At 40.8% G+C, this 25,902-nt stretch overlaps 1 protein-coding gene across 2 annotated transcripts in view; it reads right to left on the bottom strand.

The window, feature by feature from the left end:
- Positions 1 to 25,902, bottom strand: part of SMPD3 (sphingomyelin phosphodiesterase 3) — a 273,255-nt gene that overhangs the window by 180,529 nt on the left and 66,824 nt on the right. The window lies entirely within an intron of this gene.

Here is a 25,902-nt window from a genome sequence, read left to right as displayed (position 1 = left end):
GAACTGTACATCTGGATTTCTCAGAAGCTACTGTGTGTGATGGTAAGCCAGATTTTTAACAACAATACACTTTTGTGCTTGTGTTAAAGATGCCTTTTTCTTTTGGGGTAATTCATGCTATAATACTGGAAAAACACTTCCCTGTGCCTCAGTTTCCCTCTCTGTTAAATGAGGGGATTAGACTAGATATTCTCTACAATCCCTCCCCACTCTCTGACATGCTGTGATACTGTGAGGTCAGTTGGGAAATTAAAAGCAAACAAACCAGAAAAGATTATCTGTCCTTTATAAAACTATGAATTAACAGAAAACAGAAGATAAAATCTCAGCTATTTGCCTAGTACAACACTGAAAGTATCTCATAGTTGACTTCCTCGTAGTAGCGGTCTGTTTAATTTTTGTTTTGAGAGAAACCCACATTTAATTAAAGAAAAACTGTTAAAGATCCATGCTTATTTTGTTAGCATAATTGTTATAATTATATAAACTTCCGGAAAACATAAACATAATTTTATGTGAATAAGACAATTTAGATGTCTGTTGTTTCCTTAACATGGTAGGTTATAAAAACAAAACAAAACAAAAATCCTCACTGCAAAACAAAACAAAATAGCTTAATTAATTTTAGATTTTTATTTCTTGCCAAGGTCAGTCAACGGTTTGTCAATAAGTACCTACTATGTGCCAATCCCTGTGTTAAGCACTGGGGATACAAAGACAGGTAAAAGCTAGTCCCTGCCCTCAGGATATCTACTTCAATTAGTGTTTATGGAGACAAAAAAGTCAAATTATCGAAGTCCCCCAAAGTGGCCACAAAATGATTCTGGGAAAAGTCAAAATAATTTTTTGACTCTTAATAAAGTTTGTCTCCTAGAAACAAAACCTACCTTTATGTACGGAGTCTACAAATTATGATTATAACAAACCACTGGGACTTGAGTGGATAGGACTGAGGTAGGCCTTCCATCTTGTGTGACTGACAGAGAGGGATTTAAGGTGAATCTGCCCTAGTGCTGAATAATTGAATCTTTCCATTTGAAGTGGTTCAGAATCTCACCTCAAAGCAGAGAGACTACGGAAGCCTCATTAATAATGACAGTAGCTACCCCTTTGCAAGGATTTAAGATTTTGGAAATATTTTCCCTACACTATCTAGTCTGACTCTCTTGACAAGGAAGGCATTCCAGTGCTGTGAAAAGCCTGGTTGCTGGATTTAGGATGGAGGATCTTGGGTTGAATCCTTGCTACTAGATGGCTTTGGGCAAGTGACTTAACTTCCCTGGGTCTCAGTTTCCTTACATTCAAAGTGTGGAGGTTGGCATATATGGCCTCAATGGTCCCTTACCTTGGTTATTATCATTCCCCATTTTACAGATGAGGATATTGAGGTTGAGAGCACGGTGATTTGTCCAGGGTCATACTTCTAGTATGAGAGTAGATGAGAACAAATTATTACAATGACCATGAAGGTGACTGAAGCAGGCCTCTGGAGCCCTAGAACTTGGTCTGGCATCAAAGACACCAGTGTTATCCACTGCATCCCAGGCCATCACTAGTGGTCCTGACTTTCTTGCCACTGTACTTTGATGACTCAGGAAACTTATGACTCACTTAAATCCAATTCACTTGCAAGTCAAGACATCACCTATGATGTCATTGCTCCTCTTAGAAAATGAACGATGAACAACAACCACCGTGCATATATGAAGCATGATTTGAACCCGGATCTCCTTGAATCAAAATCCAATACTCTAAGACGATCTCTAATGTGTCTTCTGGATTTAAATCTTATAAACCCATTATCACAGAAGCATATTCTATTTGCCCCGGGAGTAATTTTAGTGTTTTGCAAACTATACAAATACTTTCAGGACACTCATACACGGAAGCAGTAATTTCTACTAGCTCTATAAATGTCATCTGTTATTATGGACATAAGGATGTTATCCCAATTTGAGGCCTTCCAAGGAAAGGTGCTTTATTTATGCTCAGGATGAGGTTTACAGCTGGGAGAATCTGGTTCATTAATTAATATCTACTGAGCGTTTCCTAGACCTATAACGCTGTCCTTATTTTAAAAAATGAAACCCATTAAGTAAATACAGGACTAATCAAGCTACTGCCTGTTCTAATGAATATTAACTTAATTGAAATGAATTTGTGTGAATAATAAAAAATGGTAGATGAAAGATGATATATTTGACTCTGGAATGTTTTAGAAAATGGGAGGATCAGAGAAGGTATCATGGAGGAGGTGGCCTGGACCATAAAGGAAAAAATAATTTTAGGAATCATGACAGTAGGCATTAATGCTTCCAAACCTTGACAGATTCGTGCCTGTATTTCATACCTTGCCTAGATCATGGGAGAGGAATATTCTATAGAGTTTTAAGGCTTGATGTTAGTCTGGATGAGGCAGTAAGCATAAATAAAAGGTGAGGGGTTGTGTCAACTAGGACGTCATCACATACGTTATTCAATTATATGATTAAGAAAATGGAAAAAGAAAACAAAACAACTTCCCAGACAATCTGCCCCATCATCAGGAGATAATTGCATTATTACTGTATCTGCTGAACTCTGAAGAAGGATTTCTAAGAAGCTCTCAGAGAAGGATATTAAAGGAGTCTAAAAAGAAAAAGCCCGACTACCGTTTCTATGGAGGGGCTGGCGGGGGGACACCACTGGCTTTACAAGGATTTTCACTGAGGCTGCTGAGACTGACCAAACTTTTAGGCCTTCAAGTCAATTTAAGAAAGTCCTTGATGATGATGTATCAGACATAACAACCGCCACAACTGCAACAATGAAAAATGTCAGTAGTGATAATATTTTGCAGAACATCCATTTCCACTCAGCTTTCTGAGAGTGTCCAGGAACTGAATAATCACACCTCAGAGAGCCCTAAGACTGAACATGCTGATCTTGGTCCTTCCTGTTGTCCCTGAGCTGTCACCTGGCCCAGTTCTGCTCATCCTCCCCCGGGTTCTGGCTGACTTCTCCCTCACCACCCCAGAGGCAGAAGGGGTGTTATCTTTCCTCCTACATTCCCTCCTACTGCCACTGCTTACTCCTCCTAGCTCCTCAATTAGTGCCTATAGCTGCTCCCCAAAGCTACAGAGCTCCCTGCAGGAAGAAGAGAGGAGGGAGGAAATATGCATTTACATAGGGCCTACTCTGTGTCCTCTTAGTACAGGGACTGTGCTAAGCACTCTACAAATATTATCTCATTTGATTCTCACTGGAAGGTGGGTGCTATTAACACCTCCCATTTTACAGTTGAGGAAACTAAGGCAGAAGTTAATGACTTGCCCAGGGTCACGCAGCTAGCAAGAGTCTGTGGCAGGATTTGAACTCAGGTCTTCCCGACTCTAGGCCCAGCCAGTGTTCTGTCTACTGTGCTGCTAGTTGATTGAGTGGAATGAAGATGAATTGATGGATAGGTAGGAGAAGTCAGTGGAAAAGCAGAAGAGGCAAAGGAAGGAAGGAGGAGAAAGCAAGGAGATTGGTAAGTAGCATAGTACAGGGCACTAGGCTTGGAGTTAGAAGATCAGGGCATGAGTCTTGGCTCTCACACTCGCTGTGTGACTATGACCTAGTCACAACCTCCCCGAGCCTTGATTTTCTCATTTGTGAAAAAGGAGATCAGAAATATTTGCACCACTTCCCAGAGTTGTACTTTCTATGATGCTCTGGAATTCATTCCATCAAAGCTGTTATATAAAAGGAATAGGGAGGGGGGTTCTCAAGCACCATCTCGTTTTGTGGCCCACCACTGTTTTGCAGATGAGGAAAGTGTGGCCCACCCAGAGAAACGAAGGGTCAGACAGTGAGTTAACAACCGAGCCCAGGTTCCAAACTAGGTCTTCTGACTCCAATGCGTTTGCCTCAACATGAGGCTACCTCTGGTCGAAGGCTTTGTAAACATGTGCCCTGTCTGACGCACCACAGTTGTAAACTTCACGGGAGAAACGGCAGTAAATCCTAGGTGGTGTTTATGTTTTATATGAGGGGAGCCATTTGCAAGATGAAACCCTTTGACTTCAGGATGCACCAATCATTTCCTTTAATGGGCTTTAGCTGAACCACTGAGAGACCTGTGAGCAGGAGGTAAGTGGGTAAAGCCAGTTGAGTTTAGCCTATTTTTTGCTGAGGTCACACTTACAAACCACAGAGAGCAAATTATAACTCTCTCTGGTTGACAAGCAGGACCAGTTTCTCAATCAGTAGTCATTGAGTTGTCTTGATCTGACGAATCTCCAAAATCCCAGACTAAGAATAAGCTCCAGGTTAATTTATTCCAGCTCAGAAGTGGGGAACCTGCTGCCTCAAGGCCACATGTGGCCCTCTAGGTCCTCAAGTGTGGCACTTTGACTGAATCCAAACTTCACAGGACAGATTTGTGTCCTTGAGGCTGCAGGTTCCCTACCTCTGTCTAACTGAGGTTTTTGCCTGGGTAGCTGATTTTATTGGTGTAGAGATCTCCCTGGTTTGGAAGCCCCTTATATTATATTATATAATGCAGATCTACCCATAATTCATAGCTTTAGAAAGTTGTTTGAATATTATATTACATTATATTATGTTATGTCATATCATATTAACTTAAATTAACTGGTCAAAGATGATGGTAGTGAGAAAACAAGGAAATACTCTAATACAATGGAATGGGATCTCTCCTAAAAGCATTCCATTTTCTAAGGGGAAAGATTTCCAAGGAACAGGTGATAGAAGCATGTGTGACATGGGGGAAGCTATAGGAATAAAGGTAGACCCATTTACTGCTTTCCATATAAGTCTTAGAGAGTCATCAGAGAAAATGAATGGCTTCTCCACTATCACATAGCTAGCAAGGATCAAATGTGGGATTTGAAGTTTGGGAACTAGCATTTAGAGAGCTAACTATGAGCCTAGCAGGCCATCCCTTACTGCCTTTCCCAAGGTATAATAGGCATGCATAATTGAATTAATTTCAACAAATATTTATTAACATTAGGATCAGGCTCATGAATTGACACACACATTTTATTGTAATTTTACTTGGAAATAAAAAATGTAATCTCATCTCTATTTTCTTTGTCTTATGGATTAAAAAAAGTATCATGGCAATTGTAGCTCTGTGCTTGGGAGCATTCTTAAATTGTAAGATAGGCAGATGTTAAAATGAGGTATCGTGGGGTAGTGGATGGAGGCTTTGTCTTGCTATTAGGAGGATCTGGGTTTAGGCTGCCTCTGTCACAGACTAACTGTGTGACCATGGGAAAGTTGCTTACCCCCTCAGTGACCCCTAAACAACTCTCTAAAGCTATGAATTATGGGCAGATCTGTATTAGTCACAAGGGGCTTCCAAACCAGGGAGATCTCTACACCAATAAAATCAGCTACCCAGGCAAAAACCTCAAATACAAAAAAAGAAGTCACCCTTGCTAAGTGCTACCACTATAAAGATGTATAAGCCACCACTAACAAACCACACAGTTTCTGCTCTCAAGCAATGTACATTCTATTGGAGGAAAATGACATAAGTGTGATTCATGGTAGAATATGAGGGAAGGAAAGGCGAGACCTAGACAAAACATGGGAGAAAGAGGATCAGGGAGGGATTCCCTGGCATCGGGGGTTGGCCTCTGAGCTGATCTTTGAAGGAAGAAGAGAAAGATTCTGAGAGGGGTGTTCGTACCCAGACCACAGAAATACACGGAGGCATTAGATACTCTGCCAACTTCCAGGGACTCCAGTTTGGTTAGGACAGAATTGTGAAGAGTTAATACATTTATGTGTCAAGGACCTGTGATTTCATTGGTGTGAGAACTCCCTTCACCCAAAGCAGATCAAGATCTGTTTATAATTTATAGTTTAATGGAGTGGCCTGAGAGTCACAGAGGTGAAGTGACTTATCCATGTCTGACCAGGGTCACACAGTTAGTGTCAGGCAAGATTTGAACCCAGGCCTCCCAGAACTCTATCCACTTTCCTATTCTAAATGATATGAAGGGATATGATAGAACATAACATAATGTAATATAACCTACCAGGTAGGTTATGGAAGGATTTAAATGCCAAGCTATGGAGTGTGGATTTTATCTGATAGGAAATAGTAGAAAGTCATTGAAAGCTTTGGAGTAGGGCAGTGGCCTGTTCTCTGAAAAGCAATATTAAGCCCATTAATTTTGGATGTTTCCAGTGTTCCAAATCTGATATTTGCTTTGTTTCTAGATGGTGCAGGCCAGGTATTACAGAAACCTTGTCTTTTCATGGAACTTTCAGTTCAAGTAAAGACAGACTGTGGACTTACTTTCATACATCTTGGGAAAATACTTTTCTTCTGACAGCTTGATATATGTATGGGTGGGTGCCAAATTTGTAGAAAATCTGTTTTTATTAACTGCCTTGCATGGGGAAATAATGTTTTTTTGAAAGTTTATCCATGATTCTTAAAATGCTACCTTCAGAGCTGTGAAATTGTTCTAGGAAAGGTCTCTAGCTCCCAACTGATAAAAAAAATCACTCTGTAAATAAGAATAGTTTTAAAACAATTATTTGTTAAGTTGTTTTCAGTCATATCCGACTCTTTGTGACCCCATTTGGGGTTTTCTGGGCAAAGACACTGGAGTGGTTTGCCATTTACTTCATCAAAAACAATTGTAAGAACATAAAAGCTATCAGACAAGTTCAGGTCCACAGCCCATCCGTCCTGATGGGCTTCTCTGATTATACCAAAGGGAGATATCTTTTGGGAGGAGAGAATCTTGGAGGCAGAAGATGAAGGTTCAGATCCTTGCTCTAAAATGTGCTACATGTGATCCTGGTTATGTCATTTTTTATCTTTTGGTTCTCCTCAAATGTTTGAAAAAGAACTCTTGTATCTGGATTGTGACTTTATATCTCCCACATTCTACCTTCCATCATACTTATCTGTGAACTAAGGCCTTCTTGACTTCCTATCCAATGGTCCATCACTACATGACCCAGTGGTGTCCGGATACTTACTAGCTTTGTGACCCTGGGCAAATGGCTTGGCATCTCTAAGCCTCACTTTACTCATCTGTAAAATGGGCACAGCAATGGCACTGCCTCATAGAGTTGTGTGAGACTGTATGTCAAGTGCTTTGCAAACCTGAAAGTGTAAGACAAAGGCTCATTGTGACAGCTATTGTCAGAATTAATGCTCCTTCAGGACTGTCCTATTTCCTTCATATCCCTTAATTTTCAGAAGGCCCTGATTAGTTTAAGGATGATGATTTTTCTAGCTATCTTTCCATCTATTCATCCGTTATCCAGCCTTCAAACCAATTCAGTATAATAAACATTTGTTACACATGTGTTTGTGTATATATGTATATGTGCATACATACATACATATATATGTGTACACACATAGATGAAGGTAAAGATGGTAACCAACAACCCCTTCCTTCAGGTGGCTTACATTCTACAGAGGTGATACAAATCCAAGACACCAATAGATCTGTGATCTTGTTGATGTGAATGTTACTCCCAACAAGGGCTAGCTAGGTGTCTCAGTGGATACAGCATGTGACTTGGAGTCAGGAAGACCTGAGTCTGACTCTGGCCTTGCCAGCATGCCTAACTGGGTGGATGGGGATTGGGGAAGGGTTTATAGAGAGGGAGCTGACCCGGAGCCTGGAAGTTAGAGACTGGGAGAAGCGGAGATGAGCAGTGAGAATATCCCTTTTTCAGGTTTTCTAACAGCCAGAGCTGAAAGGGTTATGAAAAGCAAAGACAAAGTTTACCTGAGTCATTTGTAGTGAGCACTCATTAAACTATGCTTATCTACAAGGATCGGAATAAGAAGGCAAGCCATAGTTGGAAGATTTCTTCTGCTGTTCCCTCCGGTGAAGGAAGAGAGTTATGAGGCAGGAAAGAAGCAGAGTCCAAAAGGTTTGGTTCTGGTTTGGTGAAACAAAAAGCCCTTTCCCTGTGCTATCCTTTATCCAGATCTTCCTTGGATAAATGTGAATCCAGAGGAAGACAGACGGGACTGTATGAAACGAAGTTTGTTTAATAGTGACAGCTGGCCCGCTGCCTCGGAAAAGAAGTGAAGGTCAGGAAGGACCCTGTGTTCGCTCTCCATGCTTAATACAGAACCATGTCTGCTTTCCACAAGGTCATTCATGTTGAGCACAATTGGCAAAGTGAGCTTTGGAGCCTGTGGTTTGTATCTACTGTGAGGGGGGTCTATGCCACTAACTGTGTGGGAGACATTCTCTTGATTTCAATTTAGCCCTGTGACAGAAGGGTTGATTACACAGATAACTTATAGGATTGTATTTACTTTGTTTTAATTTTATAGGATTAAAGTTGCAAAATTGCTTAGAGACCATATAGTCCAGTCCTTTGTTTCAAAGAGGAAGAACATGAGGATGTGACCTACCCAAGGTCAGACAGATAGTAAAGAGGGGCAGAATTTGAACTCAGGCTCTAGGCTACTCTTTCTATGACACCAGACATTTCCTTTCCTTCTAAGGATCCCGAAGCTGAACATATTAGTCCTGTTAAATGCTCTGTAAAAGATTGCTAGTTGATATATTACACTTCAAAAACTAGAGTGAAGATAGATGAGGAAACAATAACAACAGCTAGCATTTATAAAGCCCCTAGTAGGTACCAGATACTTTACTGCTAAACTACAGTGTAGCCCTAGGGAATCATGCAACATTTTGGTAGCTCACATGATTTGTCCATAAAATTTGGACCACTAGGCTAACCACTTCATATCTACTCTTACCCCTCAATAGGGCATGGACCTAGATCTCCAAAAAAGGGCATCATATTGTACCTTTCCCAGGAATTATTTCCCAACCAAGTTACTTGGAAGGTCATAGGTATAGACTGTTTCAGAACAGATCAGAAAACAGAGGCAGATGAACTACATTGGAATTCTGGTCCTTATTCTCTATATGATCAAGGACAAATCACTTCCAGGGCCTCAGTTTCCTCATCTATACAATGGGGCTAACACTATCCCTTACCTATCTCAGAGGGTTGTACTGAGGATAGCACACTATAAACCTTGAGTGCCATGTCATTACTATGACTAATTCCTTAACTCTTTCAGCACCAGTCAGACTAGACAGATAATCTTGAAGGCCCCGTTCAGCTCTAAATCTCATGGTTCTATAGGTAAAAATTGTTCTGTATTGGTATGCCATGGGGGGACAAGTAACTTTTCCTTCTTGTACTGGTGATGGAATGAACTTTAGAGCTAGGGAGAAACTTTTTGAGAAAAAGGTTTGGGATAAAAAGGTGGGTTACAAAAGGAGAGCCCATGGCCTCCTCATCATTTCTACTCTACCTTTTAGAAGAACATCTCAGAATAAATCAATGACTTTCACAACCAGTCAGGACAGAAACAACAATCAGTGTCAGGAATTGCTAGTGATAGGCTAAGCGGGTTCCTTGTTAGGAGGAGAGTTAACAAGGCAGCATTTTCATTAGCTCTATGATTGTCTTAGATTTTGTTCTTTATCTCAACAACTGAAGAAATGGACAGGCTAAGCTGAATTGCCCAACTCTATTTCTGCTTTTATCAGAGGGCATCTTGCCCTGGCTAAGTAGGAGTCTTCAGAGTTGCCTTAAGTGAAAGCAGATGTGACCCCACCAAGTTTAGATGTCTCACAAAATCCTTAAAAAGTCAGAATCACAGGCCAACCTGTGACCCTCTACCCACCCCAACAAGCCAATATCTAGCCTCTGTTGAAAGGCTCTGATGAGGGGGAACCCACTCTATCTGCTGGGTCAGCCTCTTCCACTCAGGCACAGCTCAAAATTGTTAGGAAGCATTTCTCCACATTCAGCCTAAATCTGTCTTTCTGCAGCTCCCTCCAATTGCTCTGGTTCTGCTCTCTGAGTCAAGCAGACCGAGTCTAATCCCTTTTCTATATTATAGCCTTTCAAATACTTGAAGACAACTCATGTTCCCCAATTATCCTCTTCTCCAGGGTAAGGATCAGTTCTTGTATGACACCATCTTCAGTTCCCTCACGATCCTGGCTGCCCTCCACAGGACATCATTCCCTCTTGTCATCATCTTTCTTTCCTAAAATATGGCCCATGAATACAATACCCTTGATATGGCAGAATACAGTGGGACCTTCACTTCCTTCCTTCTGCATGATTTACCTTCTTAATACAGCCTTGTCAGCTATGAAAGGTTCTTAGCTATCCTGGATAAGTCACTAAATGGCTCTCAATCTCAGTTTCCTCCTCTGTAAAATGGGGATAAAATATTACCAACCTTATAGGGTTGATATAAGGATTAAATAAATTACAGACAGTGCTTTGCAAACTTTAAAGAGATAGAAATGCTGGCTATTATTATTAGCCAACAATGAATACATTAAAAAATCCTTTCTGTTACTTTTGAATGAGGATGTGAGAAAATACCTGTTTCCTTCTTTAAATGTCTTTTATTTTCTTTTGTTCAATTAAAATTACTATCATTAAAAGAGAACATTAATTAATGCTCTTAAAATAGAGCACCCATGTTCCCAAGTTTGGGGGAGAGAATAAAAACCAACTGCTTTATGGGTGAAAAAAAGTTGACATCTGAAAATTAGCCACAGAAAATTTTCACTGACTTTGGTGAGGATATAAATGAATGATGTTCACATCATGCTCACAGGGGAAGGAGAAGTTATGCCTGTGGTTACTTATTGGCAGCTCAATTTAAGGTCAATGAAGTCTTTGAAATCAACAGGATCAGAAAGTAAACAGCTAAAAAGTAACATTTAGCAATCTCTAATTATGTTTCTTTTTATAAAAAAAATTGCTAAGGGAGAAATTTTTCCCCACTACTCTTTTAATCTTAAATGCCTTCATGATGAAAAGTATGCATTTTCTTCAATCTGTATTTGAATTCTTTGGTGATCTTTTGCCCACAAACATTTACCAATGCCTTAAGGATCAGGTTGGGGAAGTGACCTTGGGTTCTCTAAGGCCATGGCACTGGGGTACAAGCTCTGATAGGCCCTGTCAAGATGAGAAGGGCCTAAGGTTCCAATGGCATATTTGCAATCTGGGGATCTGTATAGCTAAGGTCAGGGAGGCTTGTCACCAGGTTGGCCCAAGGGTGAGGAACTATTTGTCTAATAGCAATTCAGAGGATGAGGGAAAGATACATGTTGGCTGTGAGTGGGTTGCAGTATATTTTCTATCTTTGACATAATTAAGAAGTGGTATAAGGGACAACATCATGAGGAAAAGAGGTGAGCCAGACAGAATGGATGTCCTGAGGGGTAGGGAAGAAGGAAATCCCTAGCATAAGTTGTTTGGAGGAGAATGGGGGAGATGGTACTTTGGAATTCTGAGTCATAGGTTCAAAACCAAAGTTCTTGGGGGCAACTAGGTGGCATGGTGGATAGAGTGTTGGACCTGGAGTCAGGAAGACTTGAGTTCAAAACTGATCTCAGATGTCCTACTATTTGTGTGGCCTTGGGTAAGTCACTTTACCGAGATAAGAGACTTAAAGTCTCCCTGCCTCAGTTTCCTCAAATAGGGATAATAATAACACCTAACTCCCAGGTTATTGTGAGGATCAAATGAGGTAATATTTGTAAAATGCTTTGCAACCTAGAACTGTTAGCTATTATTATTATTATTGTGATAAATGTTAGCTATTATTAGTCTCCCATGTTTGCAATGTTTTCCTTCTTCACTCCCATCTCTTAGAATCCATTGCTTTCTTCAAAGCATAAATCATGGGTCACTTTCTGTTATACAGTAGGTATTTAATAAATGCATGTTTCCTTCTGTAGATATCCATTTAACTTAGATGCAGTAGAAAGGGAGCTTTCAAACCAGCCCTCTCCAATATCCAACCCCATCTCAGAGAGAGATGAAACAGAAAAACTCAGTGGGCATTTTCTTTCCAACCTCAGACACTTGCTGTCTCACCCTGGATAAGTCACCTAACTTCTCAGCCTCAGTTTCCTTATCTGTAAAATGGGAATAATACCTGAAGTACCTACAGCATAGGGTAAGTAGTGAGAATCAAAAGAGAATATTTGTAATGTGCTTTGTAAAGATAAATGTCAATCAATGCTGTGATGACAATGATGATGGTGATGATGTCCATGAGTGAGGGACAACAGCTCGAGAGCCTGCTTGGCAATCATGAAAGAGTAAATGAGTCTGGGCTTCCTCCAGCAGGTTGGGCTGCTCTTCTTCCTGCTACATAAGAGGAGATGTGGACAAGATTCCACTATATGAGGAAGCCTGGAAGAGCTGTGATCTGGGGTAGGAAGAGACCGTTGAGGCACCAAGGAATCATTCCCAAAGTAGGGTTTGGTTTTATTTGTTTGTTTGACTGAGGAAGCCTTGAGGAGTTCTTTTCATTGGGAGAGGGAGAGCCCAAACAGATGGCAATGAAGACTTTGATGATATTTAAATAAGAGATCTTTATTTCCTCCCCTGTCCCTGCAGAACACCACCAAACATAACAATCCCCATCAATCCATTAAAGAAAATGAAAGGCCATCAGGGAGAACAGCCTACAGAAGCAGGAGTAATGGCCTTCTCTTGAGCTCCTGATTATCCACATACTTACCCAGACCAATCAAAATAAATCCAACTATTTTTCTGGTCCTAAATGAATATATAAAACTCCCTCCCTCCAAATTCAGAGAAGTAAATAGAAATAAATATATAAAAAATATAAAAAAGGATGTAGTGTTGAGCGGAGCTGTGTAAAGGAGTTAGTGATTCCAAAAAGTACAGTTGAGGAGTAGAAAGTGTTCCTGGCAGGGGGGACCACCCGTGGAAAGGTACAGGGACAAGAGATGGGACAGAAAAGGAGATGAGAAAGTCAGCCATTTTGGCTGGAATAATGTGTCGGGGGTAATATGAAAACAGACTTGAAAAAGAGAGCTTGGTATCAGACTGTGATGGGCTTGAAACACCAAAGAGAAGACACTGCCCTGGAGGTCAAGTCTTAGTTCTAATACTTCCTGGCTCAGTGGTTCTTGGCAAGCCATCTAGTCTTTCTGAGCCTCAACTTCCTCATCTATAAATTGGGGAAAGTTCTCTATACTCTGTAAAACTCCATATGCTACAAAAATGTGAGTCATTATCATTGAGCTCTTCCTCTTTGCTTTTGCTCTTGGGGAGAGTTTGATTAGAGGGAGCATTCGGGTTTGTATGCTCGCCAGAATCAAGGCAATAATGTGACCCATCCATGTGGGTAACTCCAGGTGTGGAGTCTCCCTTCAGTGACCTATCTGTGTGGGTAACTCCAGGTGTGGAGATTCCCTTCAATGTTGTCAGTTGGAAGCTCATCTCTAAGTGACTTGCCCATGGTCACACAGTTGTCTGTCTCGGAAACTAGATCTTCCTGATTCCCATGGGGTACTCCATGTTCTATACTTTACTGCTTTTGGTCTGGTCTCCAGACTTTCTGAGAGGCAGCTGCGTGATACAGCATGTAGAATACCAGACCTAGAGTCAGAAAGACCTGAGTACAAGTCTAGTTTCAAACACTTCTTAGCTATGTGACCCTGGGCAAGTCACTTAACTGCTGTCTGCCTCAATTTCCTCTACTGTAGAATGAAAGTAATAATATCAATGACTTCCCATGGTTGTTGTGAAGATCAATATACATAAAACACTTAGCACAGTGCTTGGCATATAGTGCATGATTAATAAATGCTCATTCATAACCTTCCCCTTCCCTTTCATGTCTCCTCCCCCAAATTCAGGTAAAGATATAAACAATTATAACAACAAACAATGGAGTTTTTCATGGAATCCTTTTGTCCTCACCTCATTTTTTCCTTTTACAATGATTTTTCCAGAGCATCTTGTGTCTTTATCGATCTCTTAACATTTCAGGAGACAGTTATGGATTGGCATGATGGCTATTAGTCCTTTCTATTACATCATGGGAAATTGATAACCCTGTTACTGCTTAAATAAAATATAATTAGGTATTTAATTGAATTTGGTATTTCTAAATAATGTTTATCTCATTGAAGAAGGTAGTTTGGTTCAAAACTTATCCAGTGAATTAGCAGAATGTCAGATAATAGTTGTAGTAGTTGGGCTAGGCACAAACAGGAAGCTTATGAGCCCTGGTCAAACTGTGCTTGAATTTCTTGAGTCTCTAACTTTAGGCTTGAGCATGTGGTCAATGAGGACTTGTGAGTGATAGGTGCTATTCAAAGACCTTCTAAAGGACATGGGTAACTGGAGAAGGAGAAGGGCTGGTCACACAGGGACCATGAAGGAGGAGAACTAGACAGCCCCAGTATCACACTGACATCCCTCAAATATTAAAAGGCCCAGAGGGACACCTTTACTTCATTGGGTAGATCCTCTATGGAGGATTTATGGAGAGTCAGGAACAAGAAAGACATAGGATGAGAAGGCTTACATAGTTGGGTTTATTGGTGGAACTACTACCAACATTGGTCAGGCAACCAGGTGGTGCAGTTGACAAGAGTGCTGGGCCTGGAATAAAGAAGACCTCTTGCCTTAGACACTTACGAACCTTGTGACCTTGGCCAAATTGCTTAATCTGTGTCTGCCAAAGATTACTCACCTGTAAAAGGGCTATAAAAACAGAACCTACCTCCCAGGGTTGTTGTGAGATGAAAATGAGAAATTCTGTGAAGTGCTTAGCAAACTTTCAAGTTCTTAAATACTAGCTGTTACTATTACTAAATATATCACATAACTATAGATTTATGGAAGTATTTGGCTCATTGTCAAAAATACTATAATATAAAATTGTACTGAGTAGAGTATATTACACATGATAGCATCCATGTTAACTTTACTAATGATATGCTATACTACAGTAACTATAATATATGACTTGTTACTTGATAAGTAGCATGAACAGAACAAAAACAAGAAACATGAAAAACTAATTCTAAGTACCACAAAGCAAAGATTAAACCTTCTTTTTTTACCTTTTGCATAATGATCTAAGGTAGAACAGAAAGAATTTTGGACCCCAAACTGGATAATGTGGAAAGGAATAGTTGGGAAGGGAAGGGAATAAGTTTTTAGACAGAACCCATTACACAACAGGAACTGTCTCAGCTGAGGAGCTCCCTCCCCCAACGCAGATGGACTTAGATGGGTCCTTAGGGATTAGGGACTAGCCTAGAGGTAAGTGACTTGCCCAGGTCACACCATCTCCTGAGGCCCAAGCCCAGCATTCTATCTCTCATGTTACATACTTCTAAGTCAGGGGAAACTTGGTCTCAATTGTTGCCACTGACTCTTACTAACCACGTGGCCATGAGCAAATCACCACCTCTGCTAAGCCTCAGTTTCCTTATGTATGAAAACAGGAACAATAACATAATACCTGCAGTATTGATGATCTTATGGGATTGTTCAGAGGATCAAATGCAACTCTATGAAATTGAACAAGAATTTACGAAGTTCCTCCCTGTTAAGTTAAGTGCTGTAGATATGTAGGCAAATACAACAGAGACAGCCACTGACCTCAAGGAGTTTGCATTTTGTTGGGAGAATACCATACACACACAGATAAGTAAATACAAGATCCCTGCATATGTGCGGGCAATGAACAGAAAGTCATTTTCCAGGAGGAAACACTCCCTTGGGGAAAAGAATTTATTACACTTTAAGATCTGTAAAATATTTTACAAAACTATTCTCATTTTAATCTCAGAACAACGCAGGGAAGTATCACCTCATTATCACCATTTTACAGATATGGAAACTGAAGGTGACATAGGTTAGGTGATTTGCCCACGGTCAGGGGCGAAACCCAGGAGAGCCCTCTTGAAAGGACGAAGGAGTCCCCAGAGGCAGCAGATCTTCTTTGCCTGGTAAAGACATAGAATCAGCAGAGGGAATGTTGTGTATGAGGGGCAGAGAATAAGCCAGTTTGGCTGTAATATAGAATATGTGACTTTAGAATAATGTATTGTCAATCTGCAAGGATAGGCTGGTGCCGTAGTGTGAAAGGTTGTGATTTTCAAATAGAGACATTTCTTATTCCTATAGACAATTTAAGTTTCTGGATCAGTTGAGTCACATGGTCAGACTTGGGCTTTAGGGCTATCTATTTGAGAGCCATGGGGGTGATGGGTTGGAGAAAGGTTAGCCTGGAAGCTGAAAGTCAACAGACTAATTAGGAAGCTCTTCTAGCATTCCATGTGAAAAGGAATGAGGACCTGACCCAAGGTGGTTGTGCCGGGAAGGGAAAGAAAGGGACAGATGGGAATGATTTTATAGAGGTCGAACTGACAAGGGTTTGTGCCTGGTTTGATGTGGGGGGTGGGTGAGAGGGAGTGAAGAGTGGAGGATGTGGGAGCCTGTGTACCTGAGTGAATGAGAGCCTGGTGGGGCATTGATACAGAGACGTTCAGAGGACGGACAGGTTTAGGGGGAAAGATAAGTTCAGATTTGGACATAAAGAGCTTGGGATACACATGAAACATCAAGGTATAGGTATCTGCCAACAGGCAGTTGCAGCTTCAGGACTAGAGTTCAGGAGAGAGATGAGGGCTAGAGGCAACTTGTCATAGTAGACAAGAGTTAGGAAGACTTGGATCTGAATCCCACCTCAGACACTTACTGATTGTGTGACCTTGGGCAAATCTCTCTTAGCCTCAGTTTCCTGATCTGTTAAATGGGAATAATAATAACCCCTATCTTATAGGGTTGTTGTGAGGAGTAAATAATCTAATATATGCAGAGCACTCTGAAAATCCTAAACCTTTATATAAATGTTAGCTTATTAGCATACGTAGATTTGGGAGCCATCTGTAGAGAGATGGCAGTTGAGTCCTTGGGAGAGGATGAGATCATCTAGGAGTTAAGAGCAGAGGGTCCTGGACACATTTCAGAGGTATGTCCAAGAGTACTTGGGTGAGATCCTACCAATGGACTTAGAAAACGTGACTGAGGAGTCTTAGGAAAACCAAGGCAGGAGAGAGAATTGAGAAGACAGTTGTTTAGTTAAATGGTAGGGACCATGACAGGTTATCAGGGGCTGAGAAAAGAGTGTAAGGTGAGAAATTGGAGTCCAAAAGAGGAGCTAACTTTTTCTAGGAGTTTGGTTAGTAAAGGAAGGCTGATTGTTTGAAAGGAAGGGAGAGGTAAGTAAAAATTCTTTTTAAAGGAGAGGGGATCTCAGCATGTTTGTAGGGCATATGTAAGAAGCCAGTGAGAGAAACACACACACAGACAGACACAGAATTAGACAGCCAGAGCCAGAGAGAAGGGGAGAGAGAGAGAGAGAGAGAGAGAGAGAGAGAGAGAGAGAGAGAGAGAAGAATGATGGCAGGGGCAAGCTGCTGGAGAAGAGAGATGGGGAGGTAGTGAATGTAAAATGCTTTGTAAATGTGAAAGCATTATATTATATAAATGTCAGCTGTTATTATAGTTTTTTTTTCTGTAGAGGCAAAAAATGTTAAGAGCTAAAATAGACATTCAGGATTGTCTTGAAAACCCCCCTCATTTTACTGAAGAGGACTGTGGAACTAAGAGGGGAAACAAGTTGCCCAAAGCCACATGGCCACTGTGGTTAGTGGCTAAGCTAAGAACAGAAGCTGGGACCCCTGGCTCCCAGGCTATTACTCTGCTCTAATTACAGTATTTCTTGAAACGGTACAGACACATTTTGCACATTTACCCTCAAACAACATTTTACATGTCTGTGGAATCATTTGAGGTCTTTAACTAGAGATTTGACTTTCTGATGAAATAGAAAAAGGGGAATAAGAAAAAAAGAATCAACATAGAAAATCTCCAGCACTGGAAATGTTTTTTTTTCAAAGAGCTTTTATTAGTTGTGGATAGTTTAGACTGGCTCGAAGACAAGCTGATCTCTCTGGGTTCTCCCTTCCAGTGCTAAGATTATATCCATGCAGAGAAAACCTTGACTCCTGTAGTAATAGCAAGCACAGAAATGATACCACCAGAGGCCAAAATAACTACTGTACCCATTCATTAGACTTTGCCTAATTGTGCATCTGCCCCTTGGCCATTCCAGATGTTCTTCATTGTAAAAACATTGTCATAATTGAATGTTTTCATTGAGAGCTCCATGAACCACTCTGTGCTAGAAAAACCTATTTTAAATTTTATTAAAATCCACCCTCCCTGGTTTTAGCTTGTGAACAATATCTGAGTTCCTATCCTTTGCTCAATATACAAGGGACCAGGGGAGTAAGTAACAAAAGAAATACTAATAATTAAAAAATGACCACAAAGAATCTATGTCATCAGGAAGTTATTTTGTACTTGGAGAAATATATTGAATTTATGTACAGAACACATCAACGAGGGTAAATTAATATAATATTAATTCTCTATCAATCAGAATTTAAGGTGCATTAGAGAGATCATACAATGTAACAGCAAAAGTGCCTTTGCTAGACTGAGAAGAGCCCCGAGTTTGACCCTTTAACTTCATCGGGCTTAGTAGGGTAACCTTGGGCAAGTTATTTTACTTGCCTTAGCCTGATCTCTGAAATGGGAAAATAATTGCTGTCCCATCTAGCTACCTCTGAGGGTGGTTGAAAGAAAATTACTTTGTGGACCTTAACCCAAATGTGGTTGGGACAAAACCTCAGTGCAGCCTATAATTAGGCTCTTAGTGGCTTTTGTGTTGCCTTTGATAGCTGGTCTCTACCAGGCTTTTCCTTGTCCCCTCATTTCCTGCAAGGGCAGGTCTGGGAATTTTCCTTATGTACCTGTTTGCTGTGACTGAAGGTCCTGGGACACCTCTTCATGGCCTGCAACCTCCTGGTCTGTCTCATCAGATCAGACTTTCACAGTGAATCTATACTTTAAATTCTATAGTATAGTGCCCTATGGAAGGGGACTTGCTGGAATCTCCTCCCCTGCTTGACTCCACCAGCTAGGCAGCTTTCCCATATATGCCAATATACAAAAGAACGTGTTCTATGTTATCACATGACATGGGATCAAACCCATTTTGGTCACTACTTTTGGTTTTCTATCTATGGGATCTTGGGTCAATTCTAGACCCCCTGGCCTGCTTCCAACCCAGTCCTCACAGTCATTATCTAGGGAAGCAGCTCCTATAGAAGAGGGGCCAACCATCCTCACCAACTGTCAGCTACCTGCCATGTACAGGGCAGGCAAGCAAGTCAGCTGAACCAACAAGGCACCCTGAGGGAGAGATGGGGGAGAGCCTGTACCAGAGAAGCCAAGCCACCACCGCCACCACCTTGACCACCATTTTCTTTCAGATCCTGATCCCAAGAGCCTTGGAAATAGCAGGGCTTCCAGCCAGGGCCCCTAGCCCTCATCCTGGAGGATATAGAGTCCAGCAGCTGCTCCCAGAAAGGCTGCAGCCACAGGTCCTCTGGACCAGAAGGGAAGGTTCTTGCCACCAAAGTCCTTGACTCTTTCAAATGCTTTGAAATCAGCAACTGATGTGATGATTTAAGTGGAAATGACACCAGAGAGTCCAGGCAGTCTCCAGGTTGTCATATTACCTTCTGCTTTGTACCTTAAGGACTTTTCTGTCTGAGTTGTAGCTGAAACTTTTCATATGTGTTGTCTCCCCTATTGGAATGTAAGGTCCTTGAGGGTAGGGCTTGGCTTACTTTCTATTTCTGCTTTTCTGCATAGTAAGCACTTAACAGATCCTTCATTTGTTCATTCATTCATTTCAACTCTCTAAGCCTCAGTTTCCCAATCTCTAAAGTGAGAGTGGTGAATTTGAGGAAGACTGCTTCTAGCTCTAAATGGGACTTTGCCTCTCTTTCGCTGATACCTCATTTATCACTGACAGTTGACTGACATTATTTCAGTTGAGCCTTAAACCAATCCTGTGAGGTAACTACCTGCGGTATTAGTATCTCCATTTTATAGATCAAGAAACTGACCTTCACGAGAGGCAAGCACATGGTCCCACAGCTGGTTAACCTCAAAGGCAGGATTTGTAGACAGTCTACCTAACTCTAGGTCTGGCACTCAAGCCTTGACTTTATGCTAACTCTCTGAAAACCTAGTAATAGCAGTAATAACTTAGGAATATTAGTAATGGTAGCTTAGGGATGATACAGTTGGGGATAAAGGGAAAGGATAGTAGTATAAACAGGGAAAATTGACTTTTACATGGCTGCAGGCCATGAGGAGGTGCCTCAAGACCTTCACTCACAGCAGAGAGGTACATAAGGAAAATTCCCAGACATGCCCTTGCAGGAAATGAGGGGACATTGAGGGGAAATCCTTAGAAATTAGCTATATGTGGGGAGGCATTAATGCTATCTTTGGATTCCTACTGGTAGGCAGGAAAAGGGAGCCTTGGTGGGTGGGGAGAGGCCTTAATGAAAGCCAAATTAAGAAGTTCAAAGGATTAAGGGAAGGACAAATCTTGCTGTATCTGAAACCTGGGCTTTATTTCATGTACATCCTAATTATTGCTTAACAATAAATACAACTTTGCACAATACGTGAATATGTTCAAGAGTTGGCTCCTAGTTCTTTGAGAGAAAAACCCAGACAATGCAAAATATCCCCATCAGTTCTCAAAATGCACGACTACAGTATATTTATAGAACTGCAAAGAATGAACATCTGTAACATCTGCTTACCTTGCCTTACAGGAATAAAAAGAAATATTACTGTGCTTGGGGGAAAAAAAACCCTGACTTTGCATCATAAATAATTTTAAAGAAAATATTTAATTTTATGATTATTTAGAACAAAAGGAGTGAGAAAAACCCCATCACTTTGATTCTCAGCAATGATATAGGAACTCATTAGAAAGCCCTGAAGTTCATGCACTAATGACAACATTCTTTCTTCCATTGGATGTCTTTCATTATTAATCAAATCTACATAAGGTGCATATCTTTTAACACTAGAAGGACTACATGCTGGTTGATACAAAATATTGTTATTTTATTTCAAAATAAAAATTTTCATCCTACTACCTCTTTCTTTTTTTTTGCTTTGTGGACAAAAGGATGAGCTCTATCAATTGACACGTCTAGATCCTTTGAAATATCCTTAAATCAGCCCTGCTAGCGTTTATTTCTTAATATCCAATTTTTCACAAGTCTGGTAAATATTATTACCAGGGAAGTTGTAGTGTAAGGTATTACTTCAAATTTGTCTTTAATTTTTTTTAAAGTAGCTATCTGAAAAGGATTTGGAGAGCAAAGGAAAAATTAACTTTTGGCATTTGAAGATTTATGCTACCTTTATGCTACCTGCAATGTTCCTTAGTTCCTGGAACTCAATGCATCCCTATCATCTGACTCACAGTTTACTTTAGCTATGAAAGGAAAAGAATGTAAACTAGGAACCAAGATAAACCTTGTTTTTCATAAAGGTGAGCATCATATCAGATACAATGAGGGAGAACCTGGAAGCATGGATGGGAATTATGTAGGCAGAGCTGGGGTATATGTTTAGGAAGTGGCAGCTAGGTGGTATAGCACCAGGCCTAGAGTCAGGAAGACCTGAGTTCAAATGTGGTGTAAAACACTTAATAGCTGTGTGACCCTGGACAAGTCACTTAACCTGTTAGTCTTAGTTTTCTCATCTATAAAAATGAGCTGGAGAAGGAAATGGCAAATCACTTCAGTATCTTTGCCAAAGCTCTCCCTCCCCCCCCAAAGGGGACACAAAGAGTCAAACACAACTAAAAATGGCTAGACAACAAGATATGTGTGGGAAGTATTAATGAGAAGAGGGAAGGCATTCCAGGTAAAAGGAACAAAGGCATGGTGGTAGGAAATTTTGAGTATATTCCAGCAAAGGTGCTGTAATAGGAGTAGAAGGGCCAATAAGAAGTTGTGGAGGGCTTTGAAAACCAGGTTGCATAATTCAGACGTCATTGGGTAGCCTATGGGAATCTATTGAAGATTTATGAGCAAGGAGTGATGCGTTCAGAGCTATTGCATTAGAAAGATTAACCTGGCAGAGATAAGGCAGAAGGAGATGGTGGAGACAAGGAGACCTTTTTAGAAGACATAGCTAGTAATAGTCCATGGGAGAAGTCATTGAGTTCTGAATTACGGTTGTAACTATGGGAAGAGAAAAGAGTCTACTTTGTAAAGGTATACTCACTAGAATTTGATGCCTGGATATGGGAGAAAGGGAAAAGGAAGTATCCAAGATGAGTCTGACGTTTTAAGCATGAAGGCCTGGATGACTGGTGGTACCATGAACTGAAACAGAGCACCTGGGCAAATCTCCCAGATGCTTTCAACCTGTTTCCTCATCTGTAACAACAAAGGAGGGGGCTGGACTAGATACATGGTTTCTGAAGTTCATTCCAGCTCTAAATCTATTCCCCTGTGAGTGTTAGGCAGGGGGAAGAGCTGACATGTGTAGGAAGAAGATAAATTCTGTTTTCTACAGATTGACTTTGGGGCTTCAGAAGGTTAACTAGGCAGACACTTGCATCAGGCAATGGAAAATGTTGATTTAGAACTCAACAAAAGCTAGACACATAGATTTGGGAGTCATTGAATAGCTGTAACAGCTGAAGCCAGGGGAACAGGTGAGATTGCCAGGTAAGAGACTGTAGAAAGATAGTAGGGCTGAGCACACAGCGTTGGCTAAACAGGGCGTGAGAAAAGGCAGAGATGTAGAGCGATGAAGGAGACATCACAGAAGCCAGGAGAGGAGGAAGGGTCAGGATGGTCAGCAGGGCCAAATAACTACGGAAAGGTTAAAGGGCATTAGAACCAAGAAAATGACACTGGATCTGGTGATCAGTGACCTTCTCTGAGTGATTCCAGTAGAACAGCAGAAACAGAGGCCAAATTAGAAGGGTAAAGGTAGGAGAGATGGTGAGAAAATAGAGGAATAATATCAATAAATACCAAGATACCAACAAAACATTTTGTTAGAAAACACATATGAGGAAACATAATTATGAATACTTCGAGGAACTAGGTTCTTGTGTTGGCTGACTGCCCACAAAACAGGGTGTTTCCATTCTTGGTTTCATTTATAGAACACCTTGTGAGTGGGCAGGGGAGGAAACACAGAAAAAATGATGGCTCCCAATGGCCTTCGAATGATAAAATATCACAGCAGGAAACTGCTGTAAAGCATTTAATTACAAGAACTTCCTCCGCCCTAAACTTTTACTCTAATGGACAGCTTTTCTCAGCAATCAAAAGACCTGTCACAGGGTTGATGTATATACTTTTTTCTTAGGCCTGGTCCTCAGAATCTCACTCAGAGTCTATTTATATTTACTTTGTATATAATTTGAAAAAGCTTGGTGATCTGGTTTCTAGCCCATGGAAAGGTAGAATAAAATTAAAAAAAGAAGATAGGAACTGAAATCATGATCCTTACATACTTCTACAAATGGGATGATACAGCATAATACAGTAATTGATGTCTTAGTGACTTCATTTGCAAACGAAGGGGATGAATTAAATGATCTCTATGTCCCCTTCCAACATTAATATTTTGGGGTTGTGCATAGTCCTGTGTTCATAATGATGACTGTCATCATCAAAGGTCATAGATATAAAACCACATGGGATGATAGAAGCCATCTAGCTCCACCCTCTCATTTTAGAGATGAGGAAATGAAAGTTCAGCAGCTTAAATGACCTCCCAAGGTCATGTGAGTTGTAAGTGACAAAGTCTGGATTGGAACCCAGGTATTCTGATACCAGATTCAGCACTCTTTTCACTGTAGGATGAAAGGGTTTAGATAATGCTCAGTAGGCTCTGTTTTGAAAAGGCAGAGAAAGATTTCTATTAAAAATGGTTAAACTAAAAAGATTTTGTTACATGAAAGAGGAAACAGGATGACAAGATGTTAGAGACAGAAACAGGGGGTGTTCTAGAGCCAGCTCAAACTGGGTTCCAGAGCCAGTTGTTAAATTTTCAGGGTGAACACTTACATCTTGGAAATTGATAAATGGTTTATTGTTGTGTTGATTGTCCAACTTAAGAAAGTGATGGAGAAAATGTTAGTAATATATTGAACTTAAAAGTGTATCATAGGTATATTTCTCCTGCTTCCTCCAAACAGCAGAGCTTATTGTTAAGCATTTATCAGTGCATTGCTGGATAAAAGGGACCTTACAGATCAACTAGTCAAAGCTCTTCTTCTCACAGATCAATACTAACTGAGGGTTAGAAAACTCAAGCTTTCAGACTCCACACCCACTGATCTTTGAACTGAATAATTGTACAGAAATTATTGAATTATGTTTCTACACTTTCCTCCTTGTCAACCCATGAAGCTTGGTGAAGCTTTGGTTTTTTTTTTTTGATTCAAAGACTACCTGCCTGTTAGTTTAGCTGTGATTTTCCAAAGAGATGGTGACAAATAGATGAAATCTTCCCATGTCCTCCAAGCCTGACGTTCAGAATGGCAGAGCTACTACTCTGAGTGTCTTGTCTAAATTTGCTGAAGTGAGCTTGGAGATGGTTAAGTGACAAATTATCTGTGTGGTACCAGCAGGCGGCCCTTTGCCAGCTACTTCAACTAAATAATGGTTTCTCCAGTGCATCTCAGACAATGGTACCAGCTCCCAGGTGCTGGGAAGATCCATCAGAGCTATTATGATCAGAGGATAAACAAGTAGGTAAGAGAAGCCAGGCATTAGAAGATTTAAAGGGGACATTGAGCAATTAAACCTGTCTGGCCTGACTAGTTGTTAATAACTGAAAAGTTGGAGTGGGAAAGAGCCTTGGATTTGGAGTGGGAGGACCTTGTTTCAATCCTGGTTCTGCTATGTACAACCGATGGGATCTGGAGGTTGTCACTTAAACTCCTTGTACCTTATTTGCCCATGGGCTCTCTTCCAGTTCTAAATCCCATAATCCCAATGGGTAATAGACTGACGGTCTCCACTGGAATAAAAATTGCACATTTGTAGTGGCACATTTATATTGAACCTTAAGGATTGCAAAACACTACTGCATTTAAGCCTCATAACAACCCTGTGAGGTTGGTGCTGTTATTTTTCCTATTTTACAGATGAGGAAACTGAGGCAGTAAAATAACTTGCCCAGCTAGAAAGAGCCTGAGATCAGATTTGAACTCTAGTCCTCCTGACTCCAGGCCCAGTGCTCTATCCACCAAGCTAACCTAAATGCCTCATAGATCCTATGGCTGGAAGAGGCCTTTAAGCTTACAAGCACAGTGTGGAGTAGTGTAATGAACCCTGGTCCTTGCAGCCAGAAGACCTGGTTCGAGTCTTGGTTCTCCTTTGTGATCCAATGCAAGCTCCTCATGCTTGCAGAGCAGTCATCTCTAAAATGGGGTAATAATTCATGTTCTACCAAACTCACCCACTGGGTGATAGAGAGGACCCAAAGAGATTGGGTATATGGGTGCTTTGGAGCCATGCTGTGCTATCTACGGAATACATGCTATTATAAGCTGCACAGGGATTTGTTTGTTTTTGTTTTTTCATCGAGGAAAAGGAGATGTAAGACAAAAGCAACTTGGCCAAAGTCACAAAACTCTGCAGTAGAATATCTGGGATGAGAATTCACATGTCCTGAACTGCAGCCCTTCTCTCTTGTCTATGGCCTATGATACGGACTGTGCAATTGGGAATTTTCCTTATGAGGGGAGAGGGAGAGAAAGGAAGGAAGAGATAGAGATAGAAGAGGCAGACAAGGAGAGAAAGCTCATTAAATATTTATCAAATGTCTACGGTGTGCAAAGTACTGAGCTGAGTGCTGGGAATCCAAAGACAAGACAAAGCAATCCCTGCCTCCAAGAAGCCTATATTCTTCTGGGGGTTGGGGGGGGGTGGGGTGGATGTAAAAAAACACAAAGAAATTATGATAGTAAGACTGTAATGAAACTTTTCAGATCATTTTTCCTTTAAAACAAGGAAAGAGAGGGAAGAGAATTCTGGAAACAATACACATGGAAAGGAGGAGTGACAGTCTACAACACAATTCATTCAGCATTACATCTTA

This window comes from Petaurus breviceps, unplaced genomic scaffold (assembly GCF_028583685.1).
Source record: "Petaurus breviceps papuanus isolate PSGF00001 unplaced genomic scaffold, PetGlider_PUasm1.0 176, whole genome shotgun sequence".
Classification (NCBI taxonomy): domain Eukaryota; kingdom Metazoa; phylum Chordata; class Mammalia; order Diprotodontia; family Petauridae; genus Petaurus; species Petaurus breviceps.
Note: the sequence above shows the minus strand (reverse complement) of the source record. Positions and strands in the feature narration are given on the sequence as shown.